Genomic DNA, 18,202 nt, shown 5'->3' on the forward strand with positions numbered 1-18,202 from the left:
GATTCTAATTAGGATTAGAATCAGTGATTTAAATCACTCCACCCTGATTTCTTTTATCCAGTTTGCACTCAAGAAGATGCTTTGGAAAAAAATGAGTCTTGCATATGTTAAATGGCTGTAATTTTTCTCCTTGATTGACTTCAGGAGCTGATTATAACATGTGCCTTATAGGGGAGCCTTTCTTCTGACCCCAAAAGAACCCCTCCTGGACCCATTTCCATTCCAAAATTTTCACCTGAAGCAAGTAAATGTAATTTGTGTATCTGTTATGAGGACTCCCTGGTAGTTCTCAGTGGTATCAGCTGAAGTCAAAAATACTGTGTCCTGAGGAGTAAGTTCTGATTGTCTTAATATGGACATCTATATTTTCAGAAGTGATAATATTGCTTCAAATATCACCAAAGTCCTCTTATCTCCTGTGATTTTTATCTTGTCTTACTAATGGAAGTACCCATTTGCGGAATGAGGAAAGTGTAACTTAATAAAAATTTAGGAATTAATGAGTTATACTAATCAGATTCCTTTGTAAATATGGGAAGTCTACAAAAATCATGTTTATGTATTGTCTGATAACTGATGTATTTAAGAGTTAAGGACATGCAGTTTGAAACGTTTCCATTGACACAGTATGATTTTCAACTCCTGTGATAGTCTAAATTATAAGAATAGTTGGACACTCTTGGTAGATTGTTCTTATTAATACTTATTTGCAAACCAGCTTTTAAAACTACACTACCTCCGTGTAAGCTTGAAAGCTTGTCTCACTAACAGAAGTTGGTCCAATAAAAGATACCTCACCCACCTTGTCTATCCCTAAGTTTGAGGTAAATGGGTGATATCAGGTGATGGAGGGGGTCACATTTCAAGCAAAAACCTGTTCCATCAGTAGATACAATCCCACGGATGGGTTACTTTCTTTTAATGGTTTAAACCAGTCCATTTGTGGTCATGAAGGTAAAGATTTTCTTTTCTTTTCTTTTTTTTTTTTAAACCTAATTTTGGAGGAACTGTGGGGTCTGAAATTTTGGGGATTAAAACAGAACAGGCTGTTTTCATTTCCTTTTTCCATCTATAACTCCTAATAATCAGTTTTAATATAAATTGGAGACTTAACATTTTTCCTAACTACTTTTTTGTATAAATTCTTTTTTTTTTCAATATTATATCTATCAAAATGTAGCTAGAAGAGTCCTGTTCCTGGATGTAGTATGTGTTAATACCGTGCAATCATGTTGGGAAGAAACAAATTCATGTTGCGAATGGTCTCATTATTTTTCAGTAGTTCTGCGATAGCATGAGAACTTTTTCTTCCTCTTCTCTCCCCATTCCACTTTTGGCTGGTAGAAACTTTATAAACATTCATCCTTTCTCTGCAAGGCCGTTTCACAGTATCCCATAATTCTGACTAAGCAGGTCTGGTTGTGACTTGTTTCAGAGCCATCCAGTTCAGCTTTTGAGACAGGTGTTGATAGATGGTTAATTGTTGCAGTCTTTGCTGGTCAGAAGAGCCCAAAACTCTGATTCTCACTTGACTATGTAACACTTCTTCTAGGTCCATTTGCTGGCCCTACTCCAAAAATCCTTTTGTCTGTTTGAAAATAGAAGACACTTTACCCTAAATATTTGTTTAAATGCACAAAAATATGCAGACTATGTGCTTGTGACTTTGTTTTAATGTATGTTAGGGGCCCAGAGTTTCCACTAGGCCCATAAGTTACTCCTCCCCAATTGCTTCCAATAAAACACAACCCCTCAACAACTCACTTCTTAACTACAGAAATCAAAACTCCCTGATGAAACCTTTTCTCCCCATCGATATCCTCCTTATCCAGAAACCTTAGTAAAATGATAAATGTTAATATACCTGGAAGGCTAACAAATCTGGCCTCTTTCAGACCAGAGAGAGAAGATCAGCTTTTTGAGGTAAATGCATCACAAAGAGAGGTCTACAACTGGGCGCCAGTCTTAAATGAAGGCGATCCAGACCATACTACTAATTGCAAAAATGACAGTAGAGCACAGGGAGAGAGGCCATCCCTTAAGTAGATATTCAAGCTGTGCATGGTTTAAAAACAGCACATTATTTATTATTTGTATTTTAATCTTCATTGTTAACTTTTTGAAAGACACTCCCAGGTTTCTAACCTCTTTACCACCAGTTCTCAAGTTTCCAGTGGAGTAGAATTTAGCAAGGGGATTGTAGTGGAGTTGCTTTGTTCACTGGAATGGACTTTTGTTAGGCTAAACCTGAAGCGTTATCCTATATTTCATTTGCTGGCTCTGCAGTGGCAGAACATGCATGTAAACTTGTATGTGCTAGGTTTGAAAAGTTTTACTAAAAATGGCACAAGATTTGGAAAAGCTCAGCATGGTCTTCACCAAGCTGTACACTTCTGTATAGTAGGTGACTTGAATGTGGAGCACTCTCAACTTCTTTCAGGGGCTCTGCTTTTTCTTTCTTCTGCTGGCAGTTGAAGGGCATTGCAATTCCTTTTCCTACAGGAGATCCTGTGAGCTTTATCATCTTACGTGGGAGTAGTCATTTTTAAATATTGAGGCGCTCTGGTGTGCCTGAAGCATATAGGTGGGGTGGGGAACAGACTGATGAATTGCTAGATGGCGTGCTCATCTGTTCTGTTCGTACATTGTTAAGCACTCTTCTTTTTTGTATTCTCAAGTTTTCTAAAAGTTATCTAGAACTGACTGGACTCTTTTAAAACTGGCACAATTACATAGAGATCACATTTTGGGGCCTAAACTGCTTGACATCTCACAAATAGGACCTTTCACATTGGGCCATGCTTGAAAAAGACCACTTTTACAAATAATTTGTTACTCAACCTGAGCCCAGGTGGCGTTAGCTGATCAAAGCAGCCCCCTCAATGATTTCTTTTCTAGACTGGGAAAAAGTGTACTTGTAAAATGTATTTATGTTTTTAAAGTGAACCATTTTCCTAATATAAACAAGACCAATTTTGGGCAGAGTAGTAAATAAAGAAGACTGAATAAACTATGGGCTCTCAATCCACCAGACACTTGGTCTGTTTTCCCATGTTTTCCTCTTTTGAGTTTGACAAGGGTGATGTGAACATTCCTCCTGTAGTGAAGTAGAAAGGAGGTGAGTGACGGCTCCCCCAGCCTCAGCGCGCAAGCATACCCTATTAGGAAGGAGAATGGAATCTTTCACACCCAGGAATGGGGAGTTAGACCTTAACTTGTGCTTTTTGTGAAGATCCAACCTGAAATATGTACAGTAGATGGTTTTCTCTCCTAGGGTTGCTGGTGGTATAAGCAGCTTCCCCCAGTAGAGCATAAAAGACAAACCCAAGGAAGCCCATTAGTTTTAGACAATGTGGTTTTATGCTGCGTCTGGTAATTTGATATTTTTGTCTTTAATTTTTTTTTTTAAATTTCTTGGGTTGAAATACTTGAGCTAGATCTAGCCTTCCTCATCCCAGCCTGGCTAAGCTGTTTCTGTCTCCTCCTGGAGTTAAGTCATAATATTACATTTCTTATGTTGGTTATTTCATTGAAAACAGTGATGTCAAACACAGGATTTGTTTCCATGGAAATAGATAACATCAGAAATTGACTTCGGTGCAAGATCTGAGGGGTGGGAATAAATGAGTTGTGGGGAAACCTTTTGAAGCAGTTATTAAATAATGAAAAATGGATCACCTGATTAGTAAACTGATTAGTGTATGCTGAAATATACTTGAACACATATAATGCTTAACAAACATAACTGTTTGCCTTAGGCACTAAGGCCTTGTCATCTGTCTGTTTAAGGCCTTCCTTAGGTACAAGACTAGTTTGTTCTCTCCTTGATGTGTATACTTAACTCCCACTAGGTTTCATGTATTATGAATATGCTTTGAGAATAGAGCAGATGGCAGTCAGAACCAACTCTGTAGATATGGCGAGTCCCTTGCTGGTAACTGCCAAGAATCACTTGAAACTAAAACTTCCTCAATCTACCTGTCTGCTAATCAGTCCTGTCTGCAGTCTTGTTTTTAGTTTATACCTCTTGAAGTAGTGACTGAAATATCTACCAATCTTGTAGCTTTCTTATAGGCAATTCAAAAGAGTTTCTGCACTTGTTCTGTTTTTCTGCTACCCTTATTTAACCACAACAAAACTACAAGATTAGACACACCTTTTTGTTTTCAATTTGTTGCCTTTCAAGAATGTTAATTTAATTTCTTGTTTGTGGTTGAACTTCCACAAATCACGTGTCCTGCTCCAATAGTGGTTTCATCCTTAGCTCTGCCCTGGTAGTTTCCAGTATTCATGAAACTGTTCAGAGGTATTGTTTCATTTTAAATATGTATTTTGGTATAGGAAAGTTCTAAGTGAGAGAAAATAGTTGAGAGAAATCTGCTGATGTGTTTTATATGGACCAACTGTCCAACTTTTTTTTTTAACAATGTCTGCCCATAAAAGTTATTTGACATTGATTTGTTAATACTAACCCAAGAAAATTCAAAGCCTAGGACTCTGGATGTCTGACTTTTATCATGGAGGAATGTTCCCATACTGCATTTCTGTCTTGATGTATCACTTAAGTATGTATTTTCATATGCAAACATTGGCCTGAATTTTGAGAAGTGACTAGTGATTTTGGGTGTCCAGCATGAGAAGCTTTGAGGTATTGCAGGTTGGGCACCCATAATTGGTGATCACTTCTGAAAATATAAGGCAAGAGTGTTTTGTAAATAGCTTGTGTTACTAAAAGTCATTTTAAGAAAATATATAAGTGTTAAGTAATGTTAGCTATGAATACCTATACTTGAATTTCAGACTTCAGAGCACAGCACATGTCTGCTTTGCATTTGGGAAATAGTCTTTCTTATGTGCCCGGTGACACAGTATAAATCTAGTATTTTGTATGATCTACAAAATGAATTTGCAATAGACTGCATTTTGAAGTAAACATATTACAGCCCGGTTCCTACAGTCATGTTTTTTCACTTCCTGATGACAGCTTAATGTCATGGAATGCTGGTCTCTTAAGGGGAGAAAAATCTCTCAAAGTATGCAGTTTTGCTTTTTTGTCTGTTGGGGCAAGGTTAAGACTGTGATGTTTGTGGTGGTGTTTTTTGTTTTTTGTACAAGTGCAACCTTATCTTTGAATTTTCTGAGGTGGTAAAATGTTTAATATTGAGGTAATTTGCACTCAGTGGTATGTCTCCAACCTCAGATTCATCTGGGTATTCTCCTTATGCTTGCTGACTGCTTAAGATATTCAGCAGTAGACGTTCACTCTGGCTCCTGAGATCTGACAGAGAATACTCCTTTCATGCACAACTTAAGAGGTGTGCAGCAGGGAGCATCTCTTCCTGGGCACCTTATATGCTCAACAAATGAGTAGAAGGGGTAAGGGATGGGAAGCTAACCAGCTCCCTCTACCAAAACCAACCTCTGGAGTGTCTGTCCTCAACAAACTACAGTTGGATTCAGAGTAACAGCCGTGTTAGTCTGTATTCGCAAAAAGAAAAGGAGTACTTGTGGCACCTTAGAGACTAACCAATTTATTTGAGCATAAGCTTTCGGGAGCTACAGCTCACTTCATCGGATGCATGAGCTGTAGCTCACGAAAGCTCATGCTCAAATAAATTGGTTAGTCTCTAAGGTGCCACAAGTACTCCTTTTCTTTTTACAGTTGGATTGTTGGCCTTCCGGCAATTCCTCCGGTCTTACTGGGGGGCTGATAAGCTCCCGGTAAGCTTAAATAAGGTTAAATGGGGCTTCTGGTGCATCCTACTCCCCAAGACTTTCAGCGGGAGTTTGTGTGTGTTGGGGGGAGATGGCAGCGTGTGTGTGTGTGTGTAAAGCAGTGGCTCTAATGAGCCTCTTAAGAAGTACAGTGATTTGGAAAAATCTGTTGCTTTCTTGTGACACCTCATACTCTACTGGAACTGTAGGTGGCCCCCAACGTCTATGCTCCCCCCATGTATCCGTGCTTGTACGCACCTCTTGTGCTCATAAGATGAGAGAGGTGGGGCAAAGCAGAGCAGGGAATTATTGTCCCATCTCCATGCTAAGGCTGTGTCTACACTAGCACTTTTGTCAGTAAAACTTTTGTTGGTTAGGGGTGTGGAAAAGCCCCCCACCACTAACTGATGTAAGTTACACTGACAGAAGCGCTGGTGTGAATAGCACTATTTTGGCGGGAGATGCTATCCTGCTGACATAGCTACCACCACTCTGGGGATGGTTTCATTATGCTGATGGGAGAGCAGCTACACGGGAGACCTTATAGCGGTACATCTGCAGTGGTACAGCTGTTCCGCTGTAAGGTCTCTAGTGTAGACATAGCCTAAATAGATAAACCCAGTAAACCTGATTAAATTATGATCTGACAAACTATTAAATATTCTGTGATTACCATCTTTTTAAAATTACAAACAGGTTTATTTTTAAAATTTACAAACAGTAAATAAAATTTTTGGTGGAAGACTTTTTTTTGGCATTGACAAACCTTCCTAGTAGTGATTGGTTTGCATAGAATCATAAAAATGAAGGGCTGCAAGGGACCATAATAAGTCAAGTCCAGCCCCCTGCTCTGAGGAAGGACAAGGTAAAGGTAGACCATCCTGACAGGTTTTTGTCCAACCTCTTCTTAAAAGCCTCCAGTGATAGGGATTCTATAACCTCTCTTGGAAGCCTATTCTAGAACTTAACTATCATTTATAGTGAGGAGGTTTTTCCTAATATCTAGCCTAAATCTTCCTTGCTGCAGATTAAGCTGATTACAACTTGTCCTGCTTCCAGTTAATCACTGTCCTCTTTATAACAACCCTTAACATATTTGAAAACTGTTATCAGGCTCCCTCTCAGTTTTCTTCTCTTGACTAAACATGCCCAGTTTTTTAACCTGTCCTCATAGATCAGGTTTTCTAAACCTTTTTTCATTTTTGTTGCTCTCCTCTGGACAGTCTCCAGCTTGTCCACATCTTTCCTAAAATGTGGAACCCAGAGTTTGATGCAGAACTCCAGGTGAGGCCTCATCAGTGCTGAGCAGAGCAGGACAGTTACCTCCCATGTCAAATATAACACTCTTGTTAGTACATCCAGGAATGGTATTAGTCTTTTTCACAACTGCATCACATTGACTCCTATTCAGTTTGTGATTCACTGTAACCCCCAGATCCTTTTCAGTGGTACCACCACCAAGCCAGTTATTCCCCATTTTGTAGTTGTGCATTTGATTTTCCTTCCTAAGTGAAGTTCTCTGCAGTTTTTTATTGAATTTCATCTTGTTGATTTCAAACCAATTCTCCAATTTGTCAAGGTCTTTATAAGTTCAAAGCCTGTCCTGCAAAAGTGCTTGCAACCCCTCCCAGTTTGATGTTATCCAGGGATTTTTATAAGCATGCTCCCCACTTTATTATCCAAGTAATCAATGAAAATATTGAATAGAACTGGACCCAAGACTGAGCCCTGCAGGACCCTACTAGATAAATCCTCCCAGTTTGACAGCAAGCCATTAATAACTACTCTTTGAGTGTCTTTCAGCCAGTTGTGCACCTACCTTACAATAATTACATCTAGACCACATTTCCATAGTTTGCTTATGAAAATGTCAATTGGTACTGTCAAAATAAAGATATGTTATAACTACTGCTTTCCCCCATCCACAAGGCCAGTAACTCTGTCAAAGAAGGAAATTAAGTTGGTTAGGCATGATTTGTTCTTGACAAATCCTTGCTGGCTATTCCTTATAACCCTTTTATCCACATGTTACTTACAAATTGACTTCTTAATAATTTTTTCCAGTATCTTTCCAGGTATTTAATTTATGTTGGCTGGTCTATTGTTTCCTGGGTCCTCTTCGTTACCCTTTTAAAGATAGGTACTATGTTTGCCCTTCACTAGTCCTCTGGGACCTCACCTGTGTCCATGATTTCTTGAAAATAATTGCTGATGATTCGGAGATTGCTTCAGCTAGGTCCTTAAGTACCCTAGGATGAGTTTCATCAGGCCCTGTCAACCTGAATACATCTGACTTATCTACATATTCTTTAACCTTTGTTCCCTATTTTGGCTTACATTCCTTCCCCCTTGTTTAATATTAATTGTGTTAAATATCTGGTCACCATTAACCTCTTAATTGATGGTGGAAGCAAAATAGAGGTTAAACACCTCAGCCTTCTTGATGTCATCAGTTATTAGCTCTCTTTCCCCACTAAGTAGAAGATCTACGCATTCCTTCATCTTTCTCTTGCTCCTAATGCATTTAAAGAACCTGCATTTAGTGTCCCTTACTAGGTGTAATTCATTTTGGGCTTTAGCCTTTCTGATTTTGTCCCCACATGCTTGTGCTGTTCTCTTGTACTCCTCCTTAGCAATTTGTCCATGTATCCACTTCTTTAGGATTCCTTTTCAATTTTTCAGGTCATTATGGCTTCATCAGGAGTTCTGTATTGGCCTCTTACTATTCTTATCTTTCCATCAAATTGGGATAGTTTGTAGTTATGCCTTTAATATTGCCCCTGTGAGAAACTACCAGCTCCCCTGGACTACTTTAGCCCTTAATTTTTTTCTCTTTGGACCTTACTTACCAATCCTGAGTTTGTTAAAGCTTTGTCTTGTCTTGCTCTTGCTCTTTCCTTTCCGTAGAATCATGAAATCATCATTTCATGATGATTTTCACCCAATATGCCTTCCAGATTCACTACCAGTTCCTCTATGTTGGTCAGAATCAAGTCTAAAATGGCTGTCCTTCCTCCACTTTCTAAACCAAAAAGTTGTCCCCAATACATTCCAAGAACTTACTGGAAATCGTTTCACCATATTACTTTACCACAACAGCTCTCTGGCTAGTTAAAGTCCCCCTTTACTACCAGGTCTTGTATTAGATATTTATTTGTTCTAGAATGCCTTCTTCCTGATTTGGTGGTTCATAGTAGACCCCTACCATGATGTCACCACTATTTTTCCCCCCTTCTCTTTACACAGAGACTTTCAACTGTTCTGCCCCTCACCTACTTCTTACCTCAGAACAAGTGTATATATTCTTGATGTATAATGCAACACCCCCTTTTTTCCTGCCTTCCTGAATAAGCCACCCTTCTATACCAATATTCCAGTCATTACTTATCCTACCAAGTCTCTGTGATGCCAGTTAAATCATAAATTATCTTACGTACTAATATTTCCAGTTCTTCCTGTATATTCTCCATTTTGAGGTCCGTCTCAGGGCTAGAAACTTATAAAAAGAAAATTAGATCCTCAATAATGTGAAGTCCTGATTTGTTAGAGCTGGTATACCATTCTGACATTAATACTTAAACATAATTTTAAAATTGTTCAGGCATTTAATCACATTTTGGTCTTGAACAATAGATCTTAACTAGATTAATTCAGTAAATGAATTTCTCATTTGTCTTTTGCTACAAAGTGACAAAATTAAGACTCTGAGCCTCTGTATTTAGGGGACCGTAACTCATGAACCCCTTGTGCAGTTCACTTCCACAGTCACGGCAGCCACTCCGTAACTACCCACTTTCATTTAGCAATCCTATCTAGAGCAGAAATACTAGTGATGGTAACTCTTATTGATAGCAACACTGTTTTAAAAATAGTGGTTTAAAAAGAAACTTGGTAACTTAAACTTCAGTTTTACTTGCAGGTTAGCCAAGATTGAGAATAATCTTGTGGTGCTGACTAGGAGACCTCAGTCGTTGACCAGGACCCCATTGTGCTTGGTGCTGTACAAACGCACAATATTAAAATGGTCCCTGCCACTAAAAGTTGAGGTTTTTTGGGTTGCATCTAGAAGACACTCACCTAAAGAAATGGTAATACTGCAGCTTTCACTTTCCAACACAAAAGTACACATTTGTTCTCTTTTGCTTTTGTCACTTCTGAATTCCTTTTTGTATAAAAATCATCTTACTTAGCAAAACAAAGTGCTGATTCTAGGGATCAGTTTTCTCTCTCCCTTGTCTATATCTTAATCTAATCTAACCAAAGTTTGCTGGTACAGTTAAGAGTGCATTTGCTGGTATAGTTTAGACCAGTGGTTCTCAAACTTTTGTACTGGTGGCCCTTTCACATAGCAAGCCTCTGTGTGCGACCCCCTGCTTATAAATTAAAAACACTTTTTTTTTTTACATATTTAACACCATTATAAATGTTGGCAGCAAAGCGGGGCTTGGGGTGGAGCCCGGCAGCTCGCAACCTCCCATATAATAACCTCATGACCCCCCTGAGCGGTCCCAACCCCCAGTTTGAGAACCGCTGGTTTAGACTGCTTCCCTGAGCAAAATAAGCTATGTTGGTAAAAGCACTCTTTTGCCAGTATAACTGCATCTAATCAGGGCTTTTGCTGGTATAGAAATGGTGTGTGTGTGTGTGTGTGTGTGTGTGTGAAATCTGCCCTGCCCTGCCCCCCAACCAACATAAATATACCAGCAAAAGTTTAGTGTAGACCTGGCTTTAGTCTGATTTTGTTTCTGTCCCTTAGTTTATTGCTAAGGCTATGTTTTAGTCCTGGGTATTTTTCGTAAAAGTCACGGACAAGTCAGGGGCAGTAAACACACAATCATGGCCCGTGACCCGGCCATGACTTTTACTAAAAAATACCTGTGACTAAAACTTGGCGGGGGCTGCTCAGAGGCCCCGCGGGTGCTGGAGGAGGGCGGCCTGGGTGCTGGGGTGTGCGGCCCGGGACACCTGAAGGTGCTGGGTTGGCGCGGGTGGCGGGGCCAGTAGGCTTCCTACCTGGCTCCGCGCCTCTCCCCCCATCCGCCAGCAGCAACAGAGTTTGGGTTTGGGAGGGGGCAAGGGGTTGGGGCATGGGGTGGGGTGAGACAGGCTCTGGGCAGTGCTTACCTGAGGTGCTAGCAGCTGAGTGAGGGGGATGTCACCGCTTCCGGGGAGCCTTGCAAGTAAGCGTTGCCCAGAGCCCGCCTCACCTTGTTCTCTTCCCCCTCCCACACCCAAACTCTGCTGCCGCTGTGGGAGGTGGTGCGGTGGCCCGAGATTGCCCCAGCAGCAGCTGGTGCGACTGGCACAGGGGATGCCTGAGCTAGGCGCACAGACTGCTGCAGAAGTCAGAGGTCACAGAAAGTCACGGAGTCCGTGACCTCAGTGACAAACTTGTAGCCTAATTTATTGCCTTTCTTTTAAAGCAACTAGTGTTGCTCTTGCAAAGCTGTCTTGGAGGCGTTTAAAACCTGTGATGTTGATCCAGTATCTCACACCCCTGTCCTGAAATAAACCCAGTCTTGCTATTGACCTATGAATATCTATATAGTTGTCAAATATTTGTGAACGCATTTGCTATAAAGAGATGAGCTCGTTTGTAATTGGATCTGTAAACCTCTCCGTGGCTGCTGCAGTCCTTTGGCAATGCTTCAGCAAAGGTCTGTGAGCTAGAATAATGCAGTTAAGCGTGCCAGTATTCAGTGTCCCTGCTCATGTCCAGTTGCTTGTTGTCCAGTAGTAGTAGCTTGCCACATCCTTTGAATTCTTGGTTCCTGGGAATTGCTGAACATTTACAATGGGTGTTGCAATTTTACTGAGCAGCTATGTCTTAAATCAACACTTTCACATACATATCTAATCAGCTACCAAATAAGATGCCTATTAGCTGCCCCAAGCAGCTCACAAAGTAGTCCAAAAATAGCTCAGTGACTGGTTGCTCTGTCATTTCACTACAGTTCTGATTGGGTTAAATCAAAGAGCCCAAATTCTGCAGGTGTCATATTAGTAACTTTTCAGGGTCTTTAGGGCTGAACCTAGCTTGCACAAACTTAATTTTTATTTAAAAAGTTACAGAAGCACATATGCTTAATATTTAAATGAACAGATATTTCTAGTTTGAGTTAATATAATCCTGCTAATACAGTTTTTCTTCCTGACAGTTGTAGGGATAGAGAATCTTTGTTCATTCTAATAGCTGTGTCCCCAATGTCAGAGAAACAATGTCAGTTAGCCAATTTTCAGTCTCTTTTGGATGGTGAAATCTTGTCTTAACACGAAAAAAGGCCCTGGCAACCCTGGCTTAGCCACTTCTGTAATTTGTTTGTATTCTTAGTATTTTCATACTTAAGGCTATGCTTGTGTGGGGGGTATTCAGTGCTGCCACAAGAGAAGCAAATTTGTAAATGCATATTTAGGAAATTATTTTGAATGATGGATTGTAGCTTCAGCTACATTATGTAACTTTTTTTACATTATGGCAGCAACTTCTTTGTTCAGCCCTCTTTAATATAGATACACTTTTTAAAAAAACTTATTAAATTTCAAGCTAATACAGTGATCTGGGAAGTTGCCTTTGTCATCTTAAATTGTGTGACAAGCAGCTTCCATGTTGCACTATGATACAGAACTAGTGGGCAGCACATTTTTAAAGTGACAGCATGTACATGCAATAAGATATCGTTTTGAAACTTTAAATGTAACTATCTTCTGATAGGTTTTACAAGTAAGTTGAATCTAAAGGCAAACTCAAAGGAGATGGGGTACAAAAGGATTTTGTGTAAGAAGAGAAATTGCAGCAATACTAAATCTCTTCTTTTTGTCTAAAACTTCCTGTCTCTTATCTGGTTCATGGTTGGAAATTGTAGATGTCTGTCTGACTGTGTAGCTTTTTGTCTTGCAAGAAAGTTCAAATTTAGACTTATGTGAATATAACTTCAGTGAAGAATTTTAACTGAAGGAAATGATTTTGATTCAGAACAGGTCCACACCACTAAAATGTGCTTTCTATGTGGAGAGGTAAAACCGTGAACTTTAAACTATTAGATTAGCAAAGAACAAGTATTGTGCCATTGACCAAAGCAGGGAGGGGTGCTGTTGCTGGCCCTTGTCTTTGCAAATAAGAATGAGGCTTAGTCTACGCTACAGCTAGGTCTACATAAAACAGCTTAAATTGACCTAATTATGTCAGTTTCTACACTACAATACTGATGCTGCCAAAGTAAGTGGCCTACTACACTGACATAATAACTCCACCTCCGTGAGAAGTGTAGTGCCTTTGGCAATGTAATTAGGGTGATGGACGCTGTTACTTACACAGTAAGTTGTTGGATGGAGCCCTCCCTCGCCCCCAGTCCTGGTGCTGACAGCCCGAGCAGTCAGCGGGGTGCGGGCTCACAAGCTGTGAGCTGCCTGCCACCGCCCCCTGTTGCCCCTTCTTGGGCTACCCTCCTCCTCATCCCTCACCGGGAGCCCCCTCCCCGGGGCTGATAGCCTCAACTGTGAGCCTGTGTGGGGGCTTAATTCACAGAAGGGAGCCTACCAGCAGTGACGTTTACATTCTTGTCAGTTTAATACCTGCTATTATTTCACATTTCCCCTCCAACTCCTGGCTGAGAGTGCCTAGGGCAGAGATGGAAGGGGGTTCTGTCTGTGAGACTCCAACAGGCTGACAGCTGGAGTCCGATCTGAAATGTGAAATAGCAGCCATGAAACTGACAAGAATGTCAGTTTCACTGCTGGTAGGCTCCATACTGTGAAATTAAGCCCCATGAGGGCTCACAGCTCTTGCTGTTGGGGTGGGGGGCTCACAGCTGTGATCTTGTGCACATGAGACAGCTGAGGGTGGGCCAGCTGAGAGCCCTGAGGCTGTCAGCTCCAGAGCTGCCAGGTTTGTTACCAGATGTGCCTGTTACTTTGGGGTATGCTAATTTATTAGGGTTACTTTTCGGGGGGCGGGTACTGTAATTCTATTAATGTACTGCTTATGTCACTTGTGTGTTCATATGGAGCTCTACTCCTTCCTTCTGCAAGTCTCCTCCCAATGGAGCTATCTTGCAGTACCTGGGTTCCTCCAGCCTTAGGACTAGATGAACATGTTAACACACGCACTAACAGAGCAAGTCTGAGCGGACTGCTCTGCACTCTCTGCTCTGCACATATAAGGGGATCAGCACTCTCAAGCTGATCCCCTTATGTCCCTGTACTCAATGGGCTGAGTTAAGCAGCACTTTTAACCCCCCCCCCCCCCCCCCGGAGGTGGCCTTTGTGTCAGGGATGTTAACACGTCCCTATCCCTCTTTCACGTCACAATTGTACTGGTAGTAACCCACTTGATGAGCAAACACCACAATATTTTTGGGCGCTACAGGGATCTTTAGCTTAGGTAAAAGAAGTGTTGCTGCAGAGTAAATGGGGGAAGCTAAAAACACAAGAGTAAAGTTCAGAGAGAGAGAAGCAGCCAGCTTAACCATAAAAGTTAGTTATTGAATAATAGTGATAACTACACAAGGAGAGCCTAAACCAACATAAGTTACATTATTAAAGGTTAATACCCGAGGTAGAAAAGAAAACAGAGAGGGAGAGTGAAAGAGGGGGATCTCACCACTTCCATGAAGCTTGAACTGGTCGGGGTTCCCAGGTGATGGTGGTAGCTCAGGGTCCTGAGTTCTGGAGGCAGACAGACCCCCCAGCATGGTCAGTCAGGAGATGGCATCCCAGTGAAATTGATGCAGGGTTTGGATCCATGTATCAGAACACTGACTGGAGGGTGAGTAGGGATTTTTGTAGAGAAAATACAATGGTTCAAGGGGGAACACTAGATTTGTTTATATGTAAACTGATATATGTAAAGGGTTTTCTTTAGGCTAGATAATAGGAGTTGATCACTCTTGGTTATGGGTGGTGGTTTCTTCCAGGGAGCTCACAATGCAACTAGGCTGCTTCAGTATTTTGGATATCAATCAAGGATTTATTACTAAATTGGTCTGACTGCTGAGCTGGGTGTGTGGAGGCATAGGTTCATTAATATCTGGAGCAGAGACTCCCGTGATGCAGTGCTTCCCTGCTTTTCTGGTCCCAGAGTTCAGTGCAGTTCTCTGTTCTCCATTCTCCATTTTGTATGCTAATGGAGAAGTCTTAATCTTGTCACCCTTGTCAGGAGGAGTCTAGGTGTGTCTCCCAATGCCCTTCACTGCTCTCTGCAGGTCTTTTCTCTGATCGGTTTTGGTTCAAGCAGAGATTGGTGGTGGTGGTGTATCTTTCATGAGTCAGACATACTAGATACTGCGCCTTGATTCTCCAAAAACAGAGGCTGACTGGTATCAGGCTCCAGCTGTCAGTGTCCCACAATGTCCCACTTCAGTTCGTTGAAGCGCTCCTGGTGAGGACATGCACCATCAACAGAAAGAGCAAGCATGGGCATGAACCGCTGCTTTAATTATTTTGGTGTCTGTACGTTGACTTAATTTTGTAGTATAGAAGAACCCTGAGTTTGGTCTGCTGGCAATAGTCAAGGAGGAAATTGTCCTTTGCCTCCGCGTCATGTATTATGAGAGGGCCAGAAATGAAGTCACACGAAACAAAATTTGAATGGAGCAGAATCCATGGAATAGACTGTACTAATTTATAGTTAGGGAGGTCAATCTTCCTGTAAAGTTTGGGCAAACTTGCCAAAAAATAAGTCATTTTCAAGACTTGCTGAGTATGCATGGCATTTTGCACAGGGTCACTTCAGTGATAGCTAAAACGTTCATCCTGTTTAGTATATCTTCAAAAGGAAGATCCGTTTGTCTGTAATGAAATTATGTGAGGATACAATATATAACTTCTTGGATATAATTGAAATAAGTTAAATATATTGGTTTTATTGTGCAGCCACTTGTTATACATGTAGGATGGCATTCTTCCTACAAGTTACTGGGATAATTGAACAAATTATGAATCTTAATTCAGGCCAAAGCTCTGAGCTAAGTCACCTGTCCAAGGTGTAATGGTTTTTATCATGAACAAAAATAATGAAATACACTCCTGTGTATTTCATAAGTGTGAAGAAGATTCCCTCAGGCTAACAGGGATCTGTTTACTCTAGTCCTTAAGTGAACATAACGTGGAATTGGAGTTGTGCAGCAGAAAAATCTTAGTGTAGGAATATATTTTGAGTCATAAATGGCTTGTCTACTTCATTCATGTTGATGTAGCTGCTAAGCTGTTATTCCTTAACCTCTCAACTCTCTCTTGCTCACAGTAGTATATTTCCTCAATATTAGTAGCATAACTGTATTAATCATAATATGCATATGGTCTGTATTTTTGCTAAACCAGAAGTGTCGCTTCTTAAAATTCTTGTGGTGACAAACTGCTCAGTCTTTTATTTGAACAGACACCAGCTGGCTGCAATCTACACTAAGAGTAGCGCACTATTCCACTTAAAAGTACTGTGCTAACATACAGCAAACATTGCTTTTCTGGAAAATGTATTTAGCAGAAGTTGTCAAGTCTAGTGATGTCAAACATTTTATCCATCCAATCTAATTATGGCCTGAATGGCACATCAAATTCTGTGGAATCTAAAGTTTAAAAAAAGAAATTCTAGCCCTTGTGACCTACAGTTAAAGTCTGTTTGTATGATTGTTACTGAGTCTGCAGACAGTCTGAACCAATGGTTTTGAATAATGAACTTCCCCGTCCTCCTTAATCTCACTAGGATGTGAACACAAATCCCCAAATGATGACACTTTAAATGTAAGCAGTAACTATCTAACTGCTGATCATTTTAGAAGGGTGGAATGGGGTAGTGGGAATTGGGAGAGTTAGAAGGAAGAGAAAAGAGAATGGGTAAAAGAGGGCCATAAGAGCGATGGTGTGTAAGGTGAGCATCTGTTCAACATCACTTAGTAGGAATATACCAATAGGGTAATGAACAGATAATTAAGTTTTTACTATATAAAGGCAATATTTCATTGTAAAACTCTACTTGACCTTAATGGAGAACCCTCAGATCTTATCTAGAGATCACCTGGAGCCGTGGTTCTCAACCTATTTACCGTTGTGGGCTGCATATGCAGCTCCCTGTATATTATGTGGGCTGTATCCAGTGTGTGTATGTTATATATACATACACACACGGCTCTCAGGATGTCACATGGGCCACAGCTGTGTGCTCTTTGGGCTGCAAGTGGCCTGTGGGTTGAGAACCACTGATGCATAGAGTGATAGGATAGCAGTTTTCATCTTATCTCATCCGCCTCTCCAGGGTAGCCCACAACAGGGATATAAAGCCTGATTTACACTTGTTATATAAGTATAGCTGTGTTTGTTAAGGGTGTAATATATCTGACACCCCTAACAAACAGAGCTGTGCAGGTATAAGCCCTAAGGAGGGTGCTATGTAGACCAGTATAGCTTATGTCATTTCAGAGCACAGTTACAACTACATCCACACTATGAGGATTTTGTCAGTTTTAGCTATACTGGTATAGCTATACCTGCAAAACTTAGGCCTTGTCTACACTACGAAATTAGGTCGAATTTATAGAAGTCGGTTTTGTAGAAAGCATTTTTATACAGTCGATTGTGTGTCCCCACACAAATGCTCTAAGTACATGTAGTCGGCGGAGTGTGTCCACAGTACCAAGGCAACTGTCGACTTCCAGAGCGTTGCACTGTAGGTAGCTATCCCACAGTTCCTGCAGTCTCCGCTGCCCATTTGAATTCTGGGTAGAAATCCCAGTGCCTGATGGGGCTAAAACATTGTCGTGGTTGGTTCTGGGTACATATCGTCAGGCCCGCCTTCCCTCCCTCCCTCCCTCCTTCCGTGAAAGCAAGGGCAGACAGTCGTTTTGCACTTGAGTTACCTGTGCAGACGCCATACCACGGCAAGCATGGAGCCCGCTCAGCTCACTGTCACCATACGTCTCCTGGGTGCTGGCAGACGCTGTACTGCATTGCTACACAGCAAGAGTTTATTGCCTTTTGGCCGCAGACAATGCAGTATGACTGGTAGCCGTCGTCGACGTAGTCCAGGGTGCTCTTTAACCAACCTTGATGAGGTCAGGGCGCCTGGGCAAACATGGAAGTGACTCAGCCAGGTCATTTCCCTTTTAAGTTTAGTCTCATGGCGATCCAGTCCTTCCGGCAGTGCACTGTCTTTTAATCTGCAGCCAGCAGAAGACAATGGCTAGCGATCATACTGCACCATCTTCTGCCGAGTACTCAGGTGATGACGATGGCCAGTGGTCGTACTGCACTGTCTGCTGCCAGCAAGATGTATAAAGATAGATGAAGTGGCTCAAAACAAGAAATAGACCAGATTTGTTTTGTATTCATTTTCTCCTCCCTCCCTCCGTGAAATCAACGGCCTGCTAAACCCAGATTTGAGTTCTATCCTTGAGGGGGCCATTCTGTTTCTCGCAAAGCCACCCGCTTTGTTGATTTTAATTCCCTGCAAGCCATGTTGTCAGTCACCTCTCCCTCCACCAGAGCAACGGCAAAC

The 18,202-nt window shown here is 41.3% G+C and overlaps 1 protein-coding gene across 12 annotated transcripts in view; it reads left to right on the forward strand.

Annotated features, from left to right (window-relative positions):
- ANKHD1 (ankyrin repeat and KH domain containing 1) overlaps positions 1 to 18,202 on the forward strand; it is a 207,021-nt gene that overhangs the window by 6,935 nt on the left and 181,884 nt on the right. The window lies entirely within an intron of this gene.

Source organism: Natator depressus, chromosome 8 (genome assembly GCF_965152275.1).
Source record: "Natator depressus isolate rNatDep1 chromosome 8, rNatDep2.hap1, whole genome shotgun sequence".
Lineage (NCBI taxonomy): Eukaryota > Metazoa > Chordata > Testudines > Cheloniidae > Natator > Natator depressus.